Here is a 14,741-nt window from a genome sequence, read left to right on the forward strand (position 1 = left end):
TTACTTTGTACATTTTTAGGGGAAGTTGCTTCTTGTTCCCTGTCCTTCTGCACTAGTCTTCCCCTGAGAAATTCAATCATGAAGGCAATATCATGGCAGTAAAAGTGACTGAACAGCAATTACTACATTGAAAATATATTAAATAGTTTTGACCTCCTGTACTTTTGATAGACTTTTTCCTGATTTCAGGTAATTTTTGCAGTTTGTTGTAGAGCATTCTGCTTGTTGTTAGTTGTGATCCCTTCCTCCAAAATCACTCAAGTTTCTCAACCTGTTCCATATTCTCTTGCTGAATCCAGACATAAACACCATAATACATTTAGTAGCATTTAGATTTTTAGAGAGGATTCTTTTTATAGAGAATTTTGCATTATGTCTCTTAGGTCAATATTTGGACATCTGGCTTTACTGTACCAATTTCCACATACACATACAATATTGAATGACATCCAAAATCTTTTAAGTGGCACTAGGTATACTTTTTGTAATTTCATAATGGAAAAGAGACTTTCATTAATAGCTGCCTTTTAGGGGTAGAAAGAAGTCCATAGCTGTCTTTTATCTAATTACACACAATTGTCAGGGTCCACACCACATGCGGAGTCCTGATAGGTTCTTTTAGGGATCTCAAAGCGCAAAAGACACAACAGGGGACAAAACCAGTTTACTTTTGCAAAAGATGCACTTTTATTTAGTGCCAACAAAATGCGATAGAGGGACAGAGAGAGAGAGAGAGAGAGACAGAGACAGAGACAGAGAGAGAGAAAAGGGGTTGGGATTATAGCTACCAGACGGGCAGACGATCCTCGTGGAACCAGCCAATAGATGTCCGCTGCCGTCCGGGGAGATCTCGGGAGTCTTTAGTTTGAGGGTGTCTATTATACTCTTTTTCCAAGGCGTCGGGCGACTGGCCAAACAGGTGAGGACTTTCATGGACGCTTTGGGTTCCGTGGGGGGAACAAACCCACAACAAGCCCAAGCGAGTCCTTGTCGATGAAACAAACACAGGGCACTCCATCTCTGACCAGTTCATTGTTCTTGCACCTGTGGGAGCCTTGTCGACTAAACGCAGTTCAGTGCACCGTGACTATCCGTAAACCAGTATTCCTGAGAAACCAGTCCTGGTCCGATGGGCACCACCTGCGAACAATCACTTGGCGTTCCTCCCATCCCTGGCCAGCGCCTTTAAACTGCAGTTTGAGGGGTCTTCTTAGGCCTCAGGCGAGGGTCGTTGGACAGAGCAAATGAGAGGCTCTTGGACTCTTACAACAATGTAACTCCATATGTGAGGAATGGAGCAGAAAGCATATTGTGTGCCATTATTTTACAGAATCACAGAGTTGCTAGAGTTAAAAGGGGCTTCTCTAAATCATGTAGTCCAACACTATTGACAAGGTAGGATCATCTAGAACAGGTGACACAGAAACACATCCAAGTGGGTTTTAAATGTGTCTAAGGAAGGCTCCTTGACTTCCCTGGACAGCCTGATCCAGTGACAATCTCAATGAAAAGTAATTCTTCCCTGTGTAGAGCTGGAACTTTTTCTGTTTTAATTCATGGCCATTGCTCCTTGTTCTGTCTCTGGACACCACTGAAACGTCTGGCACCATCCTCTTGGCATCTGCCTTTGAGATATTTATACACATTAATGAACTTCCCAACCTGCTCTTCTCAAGACTAAACAGACCTGTTTCCCTTGATCTCTCCTCATAAGAGAGATGTTCCAGACCCCTTGTAATCTTCGTGACCCTTTGCTGGACCCTCTTCAGTAGCTCCTTGTCTTTCTTGCACTGTGGAGACCAGAACTGGACACAGCACTCCGTATGTGGCCTCAGCAGGGCTCAGTTGAGGATGAGGAGGCCACACTCTTCCTGATGCACCCCAGGATTGCATTGGCCTCATCACTGTCCATTCACCTAACCCACACATCCTTAGCTTACCTATAAGGGTCTTATGGGAGACACTATCACACAGCCTCACTGAAGTCAAGGTAGATAACATCCCTTGCTCTCACATCATCAGCCCACCTTACACTGCTATCAAAAAGGCAGTGAAATTGTTTTACTCTTAGGGAATCCATGCTGACTACTCCTAATTACTTTCTCTTCTTCTACGTGCTTGGTGATGACCTCCAGAATCATTTGTTTCATCACCTTTCCATGGATGGAGGTGAGGTTGTCTAGTCAGTAGTATCCTTCTTGCCCTTTTTGAAGATAGGACTGACATTGGCCTTCCTCCAGTGACTGGGCACCTCTTCAGTTCTCCACGATTTTTTAAAGATGATGGAGAGCTGCAGGGCAACATCCATCAGCTTCCCCAGTACCCATGGGTGTATTCTATCAGGACCCACGGATTATGAGTGTTCAGTCTCCTCAGTTGGTATTTCCCCCAGCCCTCCAAAATCATGTGGAAATCTTCCTTTCTCCAGCCTCCCTCCCTTACCTCTAAGATTTGGGTTTCCCGAGGAATGACCTCAGCAGTAAAGACTGAGGCAAAAAGGCATTCAGCAATTCTGCTTTCTCTGTGTCTTCCTTCACCACAATATCCATCCGATTCAGCAGTGGCACCACATTTTCCATAGTATTCCTTCTGCTGCCGATGTACCTTTAGAAGCCCTTCTTGTCTTTGATATTCCTTGCCAGACTCAATTCCAAGTGATCCCTGGCCTTCTCTTTGCATCCTTGCATCCTCTGAAGATGTTTCTATAGTCCTCTGATGAAGCTTATCTCTTTTATTCCCATTCCATAGATTTCTTTCTTCTGTTTCAGATTTACATGCTCATCCATGCAGGTCTCTGGGCCTCTTTGTCTGATATCTTGTTCACTGTCTTGAGCTTGGAGGAAGTGGTGCTTAAATACTGACATGTCTTGGACTCCCTTATCTTCTAGAGTCCTAAAAGATGGAATTCCTCTAGGTAGGTTTTTGAAGAGGTTGAAGTTGCCTTGGAGCCCAGGGTTCAATCCTGCTTACTGCTTTGCTTCCTCCATGCAGGGTCCCAAGTTCCACCATCCCATGGTCACTGCAGCTAAGGCTGCCCCCTGTTCATATCTTCAACCTGTCCCTCCTGGTTTGTTAGTACAAGATCCAACAACACACCTTTCTTTGGCTCTTTCAACACCTGTATCAGGAACTTACCCTCAGTAATCTGAAGAATTTGCTTTCAGTATTCCCACATAATATATTTGTGGAACTTTTTATTGTTAATATGACTTATAGTTGAAAGTTTGATCATCTGTGTTTTGCATTTTTCTGCAAACACATATACTTTGGTTCTGATGGTTACCTTCCAATTTTAAGTTATTTTCAATTTTAAAATAATACAAAATTTCTTGGTAGGTCTTATTGGCTTAAATGCGGGCTTAAGAGTGCCATAAGACACTCTCAGTACATACCCTATCTATTTTTATTTGGGGAGGTGTCACATTTTGGTGCTGTATATATTCCTAGATTACAGCTAGTGGTCCAAACTACAAATTTCCAGTTTTTTACTGAAATCTGCTCTTCTGTAGGACACCATCCCTCTTCTGATATTTCCATTCCTTAGAATGGCACTTAATTTATCGTTAAATGCATGCAAGTTATCTTCCACCTTCAGATAGTACTCAACTGTTGTATATTTTTAATACTTTCCCTTCATTTCATCCAATATTTTTTAGGAAGTTTGTCTCACAAGGTATTTGATTTGCTGGTAGACACATTGATGTATCACTAGACTTACTCTGTGTCTCCTACAGGTAAATAGAGCTAGAACCCTATGATGATATTGCACTTCCTTCTGCACACTTTTCATTACTCTTTGACATGTTCTTGATGCTCAGAATAAGTATTTATGCTGAAATAACATTCTTGAATTTTCCTTTCTGATCTTCATGAATAATTTGTACTCTTATATCACTATTTTTACCAGAGTTTGTTCTTCCACATTTCCTTGATGTCAGTGTTGTCCTGGCTTTGGCTCCATGCTCAGTTTATCCCTGTTTCTCTTTATTTCTTTACTCTTGCAATCAGAATATGATCCAGTAAGTCTCATTTTTTTCTCCCATATGTTCTTCAAGCTTCTTTGTTTTCTCCTGTAGGAGCAAAATCTGTCACTAGGCTATTACTATATTTTGATTTCTTGCAATATTTTATTACCTGCCTCTTTCAAATTTTAAACCTGTCCTTTGTAGGACTGAGAATCTGTACCTGGAAATTTCTCTCCCTTGCTTTGGGAGCTGGATTCAACTTTTTCTACAGTTCTTCCTGTCTTGGATCCTCTTTGTCAAAGAGGCTAAAGCTTTCTAATTGATTCTGATGCAAAACACTGCTTGTTTTCAAAATATATTTGTACCTGACTGACCTTTACTCATGTGTTTATTTTCTGCTTGGGCCATCTCTGGCACATCCTCAGTGCTCACACTGAAAACACAGTTAACAGTAAAAGAGATGGATTGACTAGAGTAGCACTACTGCTCTCTAAGAGACATCAGCAGGCAGGCTGATGTACTAAGGGACTTCTAGCCTGCTTCACCCTTTGTTTCTTTTGGGATGTGTCTTCATGGCTTCAGCTGCATGTCATTTATCCATATTGATTGTCATGGTTTACTATTGGTTTTACAATAGCAATAAATAGTTCTTGAATCCAGTAACAATGGGACTTGGATAGGAATTGATCATTGCTTGCTGGCTAGGATGGACAGAATTATTTTAGCATTTCATTAATTCACATTTACCTTTTTGTTAGTTTGGTATAAGTTTGTAGTACAATAAAAGTGGACATAAGTCTATTCTCAAAAAGTCCTTTTCACACAATAACAAATTATTAGAAGGTATTGTGTAGATTTTTCCTGAACATAACTATTTTTATTCTAAAAATTGAAAACTACTTTAGCAATATATAACTTTTTTTCTCTTTTTCCAATGTGCACTCCCAGAATTTCTCTTTCTTCAGTGAATCAAGATGCATGTTTCCAGTATATGTAATAAAGAAACTGAATTTCTTTTTAAGATACTTTGTTAATGTTATATTCAACATGAAGTGGTATTTTTTGAGGTCTGGTAAAGCATTTTACCAGATAGAACTTGGTCATTCTTTAACTATTCATTTTCTGGAGAGACTGTTGTGCCTCAGGAAATAATGAACTAAAGTATAAGGGAGTTTTATAGGTCCCCTCCAATATTTATTGGAGTTTTCAATTGGATTTTCAGAAGATTTTAGATGTTTTAAATATTTGAGCTTCACAAAAGGCTATGGGGAAAAGACAGCACTATTCCTACTTAGCAGTGCAGGAACATGTATGAGTTATGTAAGGGTATTATGTATCAATCTATCTGAGGTAGTGCTGAAGTACAAATGAAAAAGAGTCTGACTCACTGGAGCTTGATGATTTAGGGAGGAAATTGGTTTCCTCACCAGGACCTCTAGTCCACAGGGCTCTAGTCATAATCTGCCTAGAACTATCAGTACAGAGTGCACTCTTGTGCTAAGGAACCCCTGTTTTTGCAGTGTCTATGCCCAATAGAGCAAGTGTTGAAAAGAATGTTCAGCTCAAGAAGATTTTTATTTTAACCAGGCACAGGTATTGGCACTGGTACAAATAACAGCTTTTTTTTTTTTTTTTTTTTTTTTTTTTTAATCCTAATGGGAAGAGAATCTTGTTTCTGTCTGAGGTGCTTTTAATGAAAATGGTTAAAACCTGCCTTGTATGTGGTGAAGAGGAAAAGAGGACAAAAATTTTCTATTTGCAGTTTAAACTCTCTTTTAGGAAACTCTGTGACTTTGCATCTAAAGTGTGCTTGCAAAGGCTAGGGGATTCAAGTCCAGCATCTGATAAAAACTTTCCTAAATCTATTATTCAGAACAGAAAAAAATTAAAATATTTCAATATTTTCATATATTTTCAGAGGCTGGATAAGAAAACAAAGTGTTTAGCTGAAAACCACCACTTTAAAAAATTGCAGAGATTTATGTAAAATAATACTGATAATGTAGTAAACTCTTTCAAATACTTATTGGATCTATCTGGAATCCAAATTTCAGGTTTTGTGGAAAACATTGAAATAAATCCTCACAGTTTCTTACAATGATATCCAACTAAAAAATAAAAAAATATGTCAAAATATTACTTCTTCTTATGACATGCTTTTGACATCACTGATTCAATATGGTGAAGTTTAAGCCAGGCTGTCTTATTTGGATCGGCTACCTAAGTGTTCAGACCCTAAGTTTCTGCTGAAAAGAGGATTTCTATCCACAGTGTTTCCTAGCTGGAGCTGCCAGGCCACACCCTGATGAAAGGCTAAGGCTCTTGTTATCTTTTGCAGATGCAAATTCATCCAGCTAAGCACTTCCCAAGAAGACTGAGACTTTGGGATCATACTATGTTTAGAGTTGTTCTACTCATTTGCCCAGTGTTTGGACTACTCTGATGATTACAAAAGGCTGAGCTTTAAATCTTTACCCTGTCTGATAAGAGGCAGAAACCTTAAATCCAGGTTTCATCATGCAATAATCTGCAGGTTGCTGTCTATTCTTGAGAGGGTCTTTCTTAATGTTATGTTGGGAGATGTTCTGCTTTATAAATAATTAAATATTCAGGGAAGCAGAGAGTGGAATCTCTTGTTCCCACCTGTGCCCTAACCACTGAGTCTGAAAGTCCTTTTCTCCTTCTCTTTGTCTCAACAAATATTTAATTTTTATCCCAACTGGAGTAATGCCAAGAGATTAAAGCTTTTCTATGATACTAAGTTGTCTGGTGAGTGGGACACACTCCTACTATGTTTTTTTCTGTCTCTTCCACTCAGTGGCATGGAAAACAAACTTCTGGCCTGCCAAATGATTGCCTGGTGGTGGAGTAAGTCCCTCCATGTCTTTATTTCACTTAAACTTGAACATTTTGCCCCTGGGAGGAGTCTCACTGGATACAAAATGAATTACATCTGTAAATGTGTTGAGATCCCAACTGCTATTTTAATTAGAAATGTAAAAATATAAGTGAATATTATTCAGTTTCTAATTATAGGCTATTTGGCTTATAAATAAACAAGAACATTTCAAACATAAAGCATCTTTACAGATATGACAAAAGATTTCGAGCAAGACACTAAACAAATATGAAAATTAAGGCTGATACTGCAGAAAGGTGATAGGAATGACAGCTGAGAAATTAATGTAACCTATATCTGTTTAAGAGAAAAATTAATGTTGAAAATCAATAGCTTTGAAAAGCACAGGCAAAGAATGAAGGAGAACAAGCTAAGTGGGAATATTTAAGCAATGTCTCTAGAGTCCTTTCTTTACCTAGTGATGTTGTTTTTATTATTGTTTGTTATTTTGGGAGCTTGTTTTTGTTTGGTTTTGGAAATATATTAATTTCTACCTTCGAATGAAGAATTTTGTAGAGAGCTGACAACATCCTGGATTAAAGATTTCTTACATTATCAGACTGTGCATATAAATGCATTTTTGCATGACAGTAAAGAGCAGTACATACTTGACACTGAGCATCATTATGCAGATAGAAATGGAAGCACTTAATGAATGAGATCTCCTATCAATTTAATGTAAACTCAAGACCTGGTGCAGAAAAATGATTCTTAGATGCATTGAAAATGCTAAGGAAGACTAAAAGAACGAAAAACATTCATTATCTGGTGATAGTTTTAAACTAGTATGGCTGACCATTATGACCTGAAAAACTGTTGGCACACCTAAATCAGATTAGCTAACATATATAAATTACCAATGTTTCCAAATATGCCCTTGTTCAAATGCTTTTACCATGCCTGGTCCTGACTTTAGTATTGAAGTGTCCTTTGCTGCCCTATTTTTCAATTCTCACTGTTTATTTTTAGCTACTTTTAAGTAATTATTTTTAGCTTTTGCTTGTTTGTAGTAACCCAGGCAACAATGTATATTGACCAAATCTGTGCCTGTACCTGAGATGTCATGTTACCACAAAGGTATTTAATTGGGAGTGCTAACATTGAAGTAAAAACACATGATAAATGGATGTGTTGACATTAAGGTATCCACCCCTAAGGTGTGGGAGCTTGGTTGGGGTGATGCTGAGCATAACAGAAGTCACCCTGATGAATTTGCAGGCAGAATGATCTTAAGAATACATTGCTGCAAACGAAAGTTCTACTCCAAAATTCCCATTTGGAAGAAATGTGCCAGTTGTATTATGAAGAACTGGATAAGCCTCATCATCAGCAAATCTACTTAAGGCTGCTAAACCCTCAGAAAACCAGGACTGCATTTGGGTCTTCCTGCCTTCTTGCCACAAGTCAAGATGACTGCACAAATCACAGTACACTTGAATTGTGGTTCTGTCCTGTAACTTCTCTCCCAAAGGGATTGTGCACAGCCAGTGCAGAGTCTGGATGACTCCTGTCACCACAGAAATGAATACCAAAAGGAACCTCTTGTTTGTCTCTACAGCATGTATTTATAAGAATGAGAAAAATAATAAAACTAGGTAATAACACTAATTAGATCTGAAAACTCATAAAGCACAATATACTGCACATGGAGATGTCAAGATGAAAGATTTGTTTGCCCAAGATAAATTTGTTTTCCTGGTGCCTCTTGTTTCTTTTGAGCTGTGTTACTCCCCTCAAGGATGAGGGATGAACTAAGAACTCTAAACACAGGGAAATTACTTTGAAAAATGTCCACTTTGCTTTGTACTTAGTTTTAAGATTTCTATTCCCAAATTCTGATCATACAGTATTTCAATGACAATAGGGATAAACTGCTGCATTATTGCACAGAGAAAAGATATGTCTAGGAGACAAATAATTCAAATCTTAAGTGTTAACTCTCTTGCATTATGGAGTGTGATAGTGACAACATGTTTTGCAAAAACTTGCCTATGTTTATTTAATTCCAACTTTGTGTTCTCCAGGATATTGTCCAAAGCTGTAATAGAAAGGTAGTCAACTGTTATTTAGTGCAAGTATAGACACATTCATATAATACTCAGATCTGCATTGACTGTTCAGAAATTGTAATGGATGTACAGGTACCGAGCAGCACAATACCTATGGTAAATATTTTGGTCCTATCTTCCTTTAGTAATCCAGTTAAAATGCACTCATAAATGTGTAATATTAAATTTTCTAAATTAGACAGGGCTTGATGCTACCTGACATCTACCAGTTATAGATTGAAAAATAACAGCCTTGTCTACCATACATCTAATGGGACTGATCACACCAATTATAACCAGTTAATCTCCTCTGTGCAGTGGGCTTTCAAATTTAATCCTATTTAGCATCACCAGCTACAAGTTTTCACTCTAGAAAACCTCCTTGTGTAAGCTTCCTTTGTGTTGATAATTAAATATAGTTTTCTACTAGGTGCTACATTTTTATGAAGTAGGTTCCAGGATATCAACCTAAACACATAGAAATGCTCTTCTTCTAACATCTGTATTTTTGCATAGGAAATTAATTATGTGGAATAATTAGAATTTACTAGTAGGTTTTAAAAAAAAATGCTTTCTTTAACACTTTCAGCTAGAGACCTGTTCACTCTGAAGTTTAAACCTGCTTGTGTTGGAAAATATCAGCTTGGATGACTCACTATTTTTCCTTCCAATAGCAAATAAAATGTGTAGCATTAAAGTACTTAAATTGCCTTAGGGTTCAAGACTTCTGCTTACTGAAGTTTTCCAAATTAAAGTGTAGTGCAATCTCTCTTATTTTATGGCATTATAGTGCACTGGATTTCTAGTTATTTCAGTGAGTACACAAGTCTTGACAGATAGAAACAATGTTGGTTTGACATCAGAGCATTTAATTTATCTACACTTAAATCTCACTGGATTTGTGAACTTATTTATATAGATATCTCCTATCAGTAAGGTCAAAGCAGAGAAGACTGAATATCCTGAGCCTAAGGTTATGAAATCAATCCTTCTTCTTTATTTTATTACCACTACCTAATCTACATTGCAAGTTAGATGGATGCTAAAGTAAGATATTAGTAGGATAACACTGTATTTTTAAAGTGAGCATCCATTTCAAGACTTCTATGAAATTCTGCTTTGATGTGTTTCCCCTGCAGCCCTACTGACTATTAAATGTAAAGAGTAATGACAGTACAGTCTTTGACCATAAGAAATAGTCCTGGAAGTATATTCCTGGAACTGCAGTTAACCATGGAATGGACTCTTTGTCCAGAAAGACAACCTTCACATTTACACTGATGGCACATGACAAAGCACCTACCTCCCAAGTACTTCATAACAAATTGAAGGTATCATGCAAGAATACTGAGCAAAATTGCTACCATGCATTTTTATATCCAGTGCATATCTGCTGTGCTACCTCTGAGAAACAGCCTGACCTCAAAACTGCAGAGTACAAAAATACAACTGCTAACTCTAGATGTGTGCTTTACATGCCTGGGTAGGAGTCATGTCTGTGGCTCTGTGTGCTCTTTTAATAATGTTCCTCTGTGAAAGCAGAGGCAAGGGGATTTCCTTCCTCCTAAAGACATTCATGAATGCTGCTATATCATCAGTGTCAACAGCAGCTCATCTGGAAGGATCAAGAGAAATTTTTATTTATTTTTGCTTTGATTTCCACTTTGCATTTGATGCCAAGGTCTTTTAAATCTGGAATGAAAGCACTGCAGCCTCCCAGCAAACATATCCTTCCCTTTTCTTTGGTGTTTCTAAAACGGTAGATCTAATGTGAATGGAGAACATGCAAGTTCATTTCCACATGCCTGTTTTAAACAAAAACGTCCACAGCTGATGTGGAACTGCTTCACATTATGACCCTCTGTACGTATCAAAGGTGATAGAAGCTCTGACCCAAAAGTGTAGGATTTGACTCTAGATTGTTAATATTACTGCCACCAGACTGCCTGCTGAGTCCTGTGTGAGTTGAATTATGTGATAATTTATCATTATGATCCTTCTGCCAAACCCAGCAGACTGGGCAGGGGTCACTGCTTTCCTAAAGCACAACTATGTGCAGAAGCCCTGCATTATGGGTCCTGCTGCCTCAGCACTGCTAATACCTCTAATCTCACATGAAGGCTAGAGGGGAATGAATGGAGCAGCTCCCCGGGCTCTGTGGGTAAGCTCTGGGGAAATTCTTAATCAAACTGAAATCAAACAGCTGTTTGTAAGCAATATATAACTTACACAGATCTAAGCAATAGTAAAACACATATTTTCCTGCATGGAAGAGTATTTTGGAGTTTATATGGAAAATTTAGATGGAAACCTTTTAAGGAATGGAAAACATTCTGAAGCTTCAGTCAAGTGTAAAATTCCTAAACCATCCCCTTAATTTCTCTATCATATTTATTCTTCCTCATGTGTTGTTTCTTTAGTGTCACTTGAAGTCTGTCACCCTTCATATGGCTCACATTCCTTTGCCAGCAACTGATGAGTACTTCCTTGGAAAAAATTTGCTCCGTCAAATTGCACTTTACTCTTTCCACCTTCCCACATGTGACTAGGAAAATCAAAGAAAATAGGTCTTACAGTGTACTGCCACTGTTAATTGTTTTTTCAGGGCTTGATGAACAGGGATTTTGTTTCCTCATTCTAGTCATGGCTGAATGTATTTACTACACATTTTTCCTTATTTTATGCAATCAGCATGACAAAGAATGTAGTAAAAAGGCAATAATAATTTTACCAGTTTCCAAATGAAGCGTGGACATTATTTTCTCTGGCATTTAAAAAACAAAACAAAACAAAACAAAAAACAAACAAACAAACAAACAAACAAACAAACAAACAAACAAACAAACAGAAATTGAAATGCTTATATAAACACATTGCTTTTCATACATGGCTGATGTTGTTTGAAAACTCTAGCTGCATATGCCATTTGTAGTTGAAGCAACCTAAGACCTTGATGTCAAGTATAGCTGTAGAACATAGTCAATTCTTGCATTTTCTTCATTCTTGTCTGAGGAAATTGGATATTGTACCTTAATTATGTCAGGCCATGAAGAGTACAGACTAGGATCACAGGCTGATAACTGTTATTTTTTCCATTATTACCTATGTTAATATCAGTGGTGTAAAAGAATGATGTGGAAGGGTGCATGCATATAGTTTTGCGTTCATAGTTGCATAGTCACACATTCATATATGTATACGTAATGAAGATAATAATTTAGATTTTAAAAAATCAGTGATTAAAAAAAAGACAGCTGTACTGGAAGTGTCCCACTTATTCAATGTAACAAAATTGTTTCCTGAACAGGAATTTTCTTAGTTTTATTTACATGTAAATATTTTATGTATGTCACTCATGTTTTGCCATGAAGCTAGAGATTAGCTTCATTCCAGACATATGTAGTCGGTTGGGCAACCTATCAGTCAATTTTTAAGTCCTCTTTAAGAATCATGATATCTTCTAAAGATTGTTGTGTTACTGTGATACAGTGGAAACATTCACCCAAAGATCAAAGTAACATTAAGACAAATGTGAGGTTCAAAGGTAAACTCTGTGTTAAAACACTAAATGGTGTTTAAGATTTTTTTTCTCTAGAAGGTCATGCCTGATACGACATCGATAAAAGCATTTCAACCAGATAAAGGCTGGTCCTTACACTATTTGTTTTTGCTTAACTGAAAGTACTTCCAGAACAGATTCCGATAATCTGATTGAGATTTCTGCCCGGGTGCTCTTTTTCATAGATTGTATGGATTTGACCTGAATAGAAATTTAGTGAAATGAGAAAAACTAATTTAAAAAAAACCTATAAATCCATATGAGTAAAACTATAAAACTAGTATAGAGTTTTCCATGTATAAAAATATAAAGAAAATGGAGGATACTAAACTTTTGCAGCTAATCTGTATAAACACAAAGGCAAAGCACTGAAAACTAGGGTTCATGCATAATGTTGTTTTCCTGGTCCTGTGCAATGATTGTTCCATGTCTGTCTTACACACATCTGCAATAAATACTACTACATATATTCCCCGTGTGAGAGAGATAGATCTCTTCCTTTAGAAGGGAAAATTAATCATATTAAAGACTATATTAAATAAAGCACATTAGGATTTTGAAAACTTCATAATGAAATGACAAAATAAGTAGTAAACTTCAGAAAGAGGCACAAAAGATTTAAGTTTCATCTTAGTAAAATTTGATACTCTGAAACTTCTCATAAATGTTTTTCAGTTCTCCCAATTAAATGCTCAGACATCTCGATTTTTTCTTCCATCATAAATAAAGAATAGCCAGGGAACATTGCAAAAATGAAGATCCAGATCTGTACTGATAGGACATATAAGGCTATTAAGCAGAATGTATTTTAATTTGAAGTAGGTAGGAAGATTATTTTCTCTATAGTGCTATCATAGATTCACAATGACAGCTTATGCTGGATAAAGGAAGCAAATAATTACATCTGACCAGTTACTATAGTTTGTTTTGTCCTGGAACTTGCTTTTATATTGTCAGGCATTGAAACTGTGCAGGTGAAAGTGGGTGAACAAAACCTTTAGCTTTTCTTAAATTGGTGAGAATGCACTACTGGTTTTGTCTCAGAGGTTAAAATTTCTGTAAAAGCCTATTTGGTGTTTCTCTGGGCCTACACTGAGAGGGAGAAGTAGCACCCAAAATGAAAAGTTGCATTAACTGCCTTAGTGAAAAACAGTAAGGGTCTGGTGTAAAAAGAATCTGAGAAAAAAAGAGAGGACCTTGGTGAATGGTGTCATGGCATCAGATATCTGCAGGAGGAAACAAAAAACTACTTAAAAATTCACTATTAATAATTTCATGCTCTTACTTATGACATATGAAAATGAGACTTACGATACGTTTTCCTTTCTACATCAGACCTATTTATGACTTCGGTTTACAATGCCAAACAATTTGTTTGACCCTTCTCCAGTAGCAATGGGTTATTTTCTGATCTTATGTCTGCCTAAAAAGTGAACACAGCATTCATTTATATGAATCCATAAAAAGTTCTGACTGTGTTAACCAGCTTCAGTCATACATTAAGATCACTATGATGTGGAAGACATTTCATGGAAGCTGCATTAATAGGCAGACGAAGCTGGAGATTATCTCCTCTTGGGCACCCTATTTTTTGAAAGAAGGCTTCAGCTTTGGTGGGTACTGAGGACTCACCTGTGATAAAATACATCAATCTCAAAAAATCCTTCTGTTCTTATTTTTCTCTAATCTCATTTTGAAGAAACAAAAATTACTCTAATAAAGTTTAAGGTTAATATAAACTTGAGCAGCTTACATTCTTTGTCCAGAGTTTTATATCACAAATTTATTAATTACTATTTGCATTAGCAGTAAATAAATACACCAGTGAAAAATCATCCTTTGATTAAAGGAGCATAGATCAGTCTCCTACCAGAGAATCTTAAATTTCATTTTGTTAATGTAGTTATTCCACTCTACTTCAACTGGTATGTTTCAAAAGTTAATGTGCATTAGTATATGTAGTTAAAACTGGCATCTGTTTTGTTAAGGCTTCTGAAAACTTGCTTTACTAAGTGAGTTTACTACGGGAGGGAAGTAATGATGTACTACTTCTGCTGTTGATCCTATAGAAAATCAAATTTTATTTATGTGATCTCAAGGTTTGTTTGTGTTGTTCATTCTGTACACCACACTGGTGTACTTTTTGGGTTGCTTTTTTCGTTTGCCAAGGTTTTAACTTCATAAGAATACATACGTTCTAATCATTTTGTACACAAACACCTTTTGTTATAAGTTTGCTTCTAGTCCAGAAAGTGATTAGCCTGATGAGA

The sequence above is a fragment of the Oenanthe melanoleuca genome, chromosome Z, assembly GCF_029582105.1.
Source record: "Oenanthe melanoleuca isolate GR-GAL-2019-014 chromosome Z, OMel1.0, whole genome shotgun sequence".
Classification (NCBI taxonomy): domain Eukaryota; kingdom Metazoa; phylum Chordata; class Aves; order Passeriformes; family Muscicapidae; genus Oenanthe; species Oenanthe melanoleuca.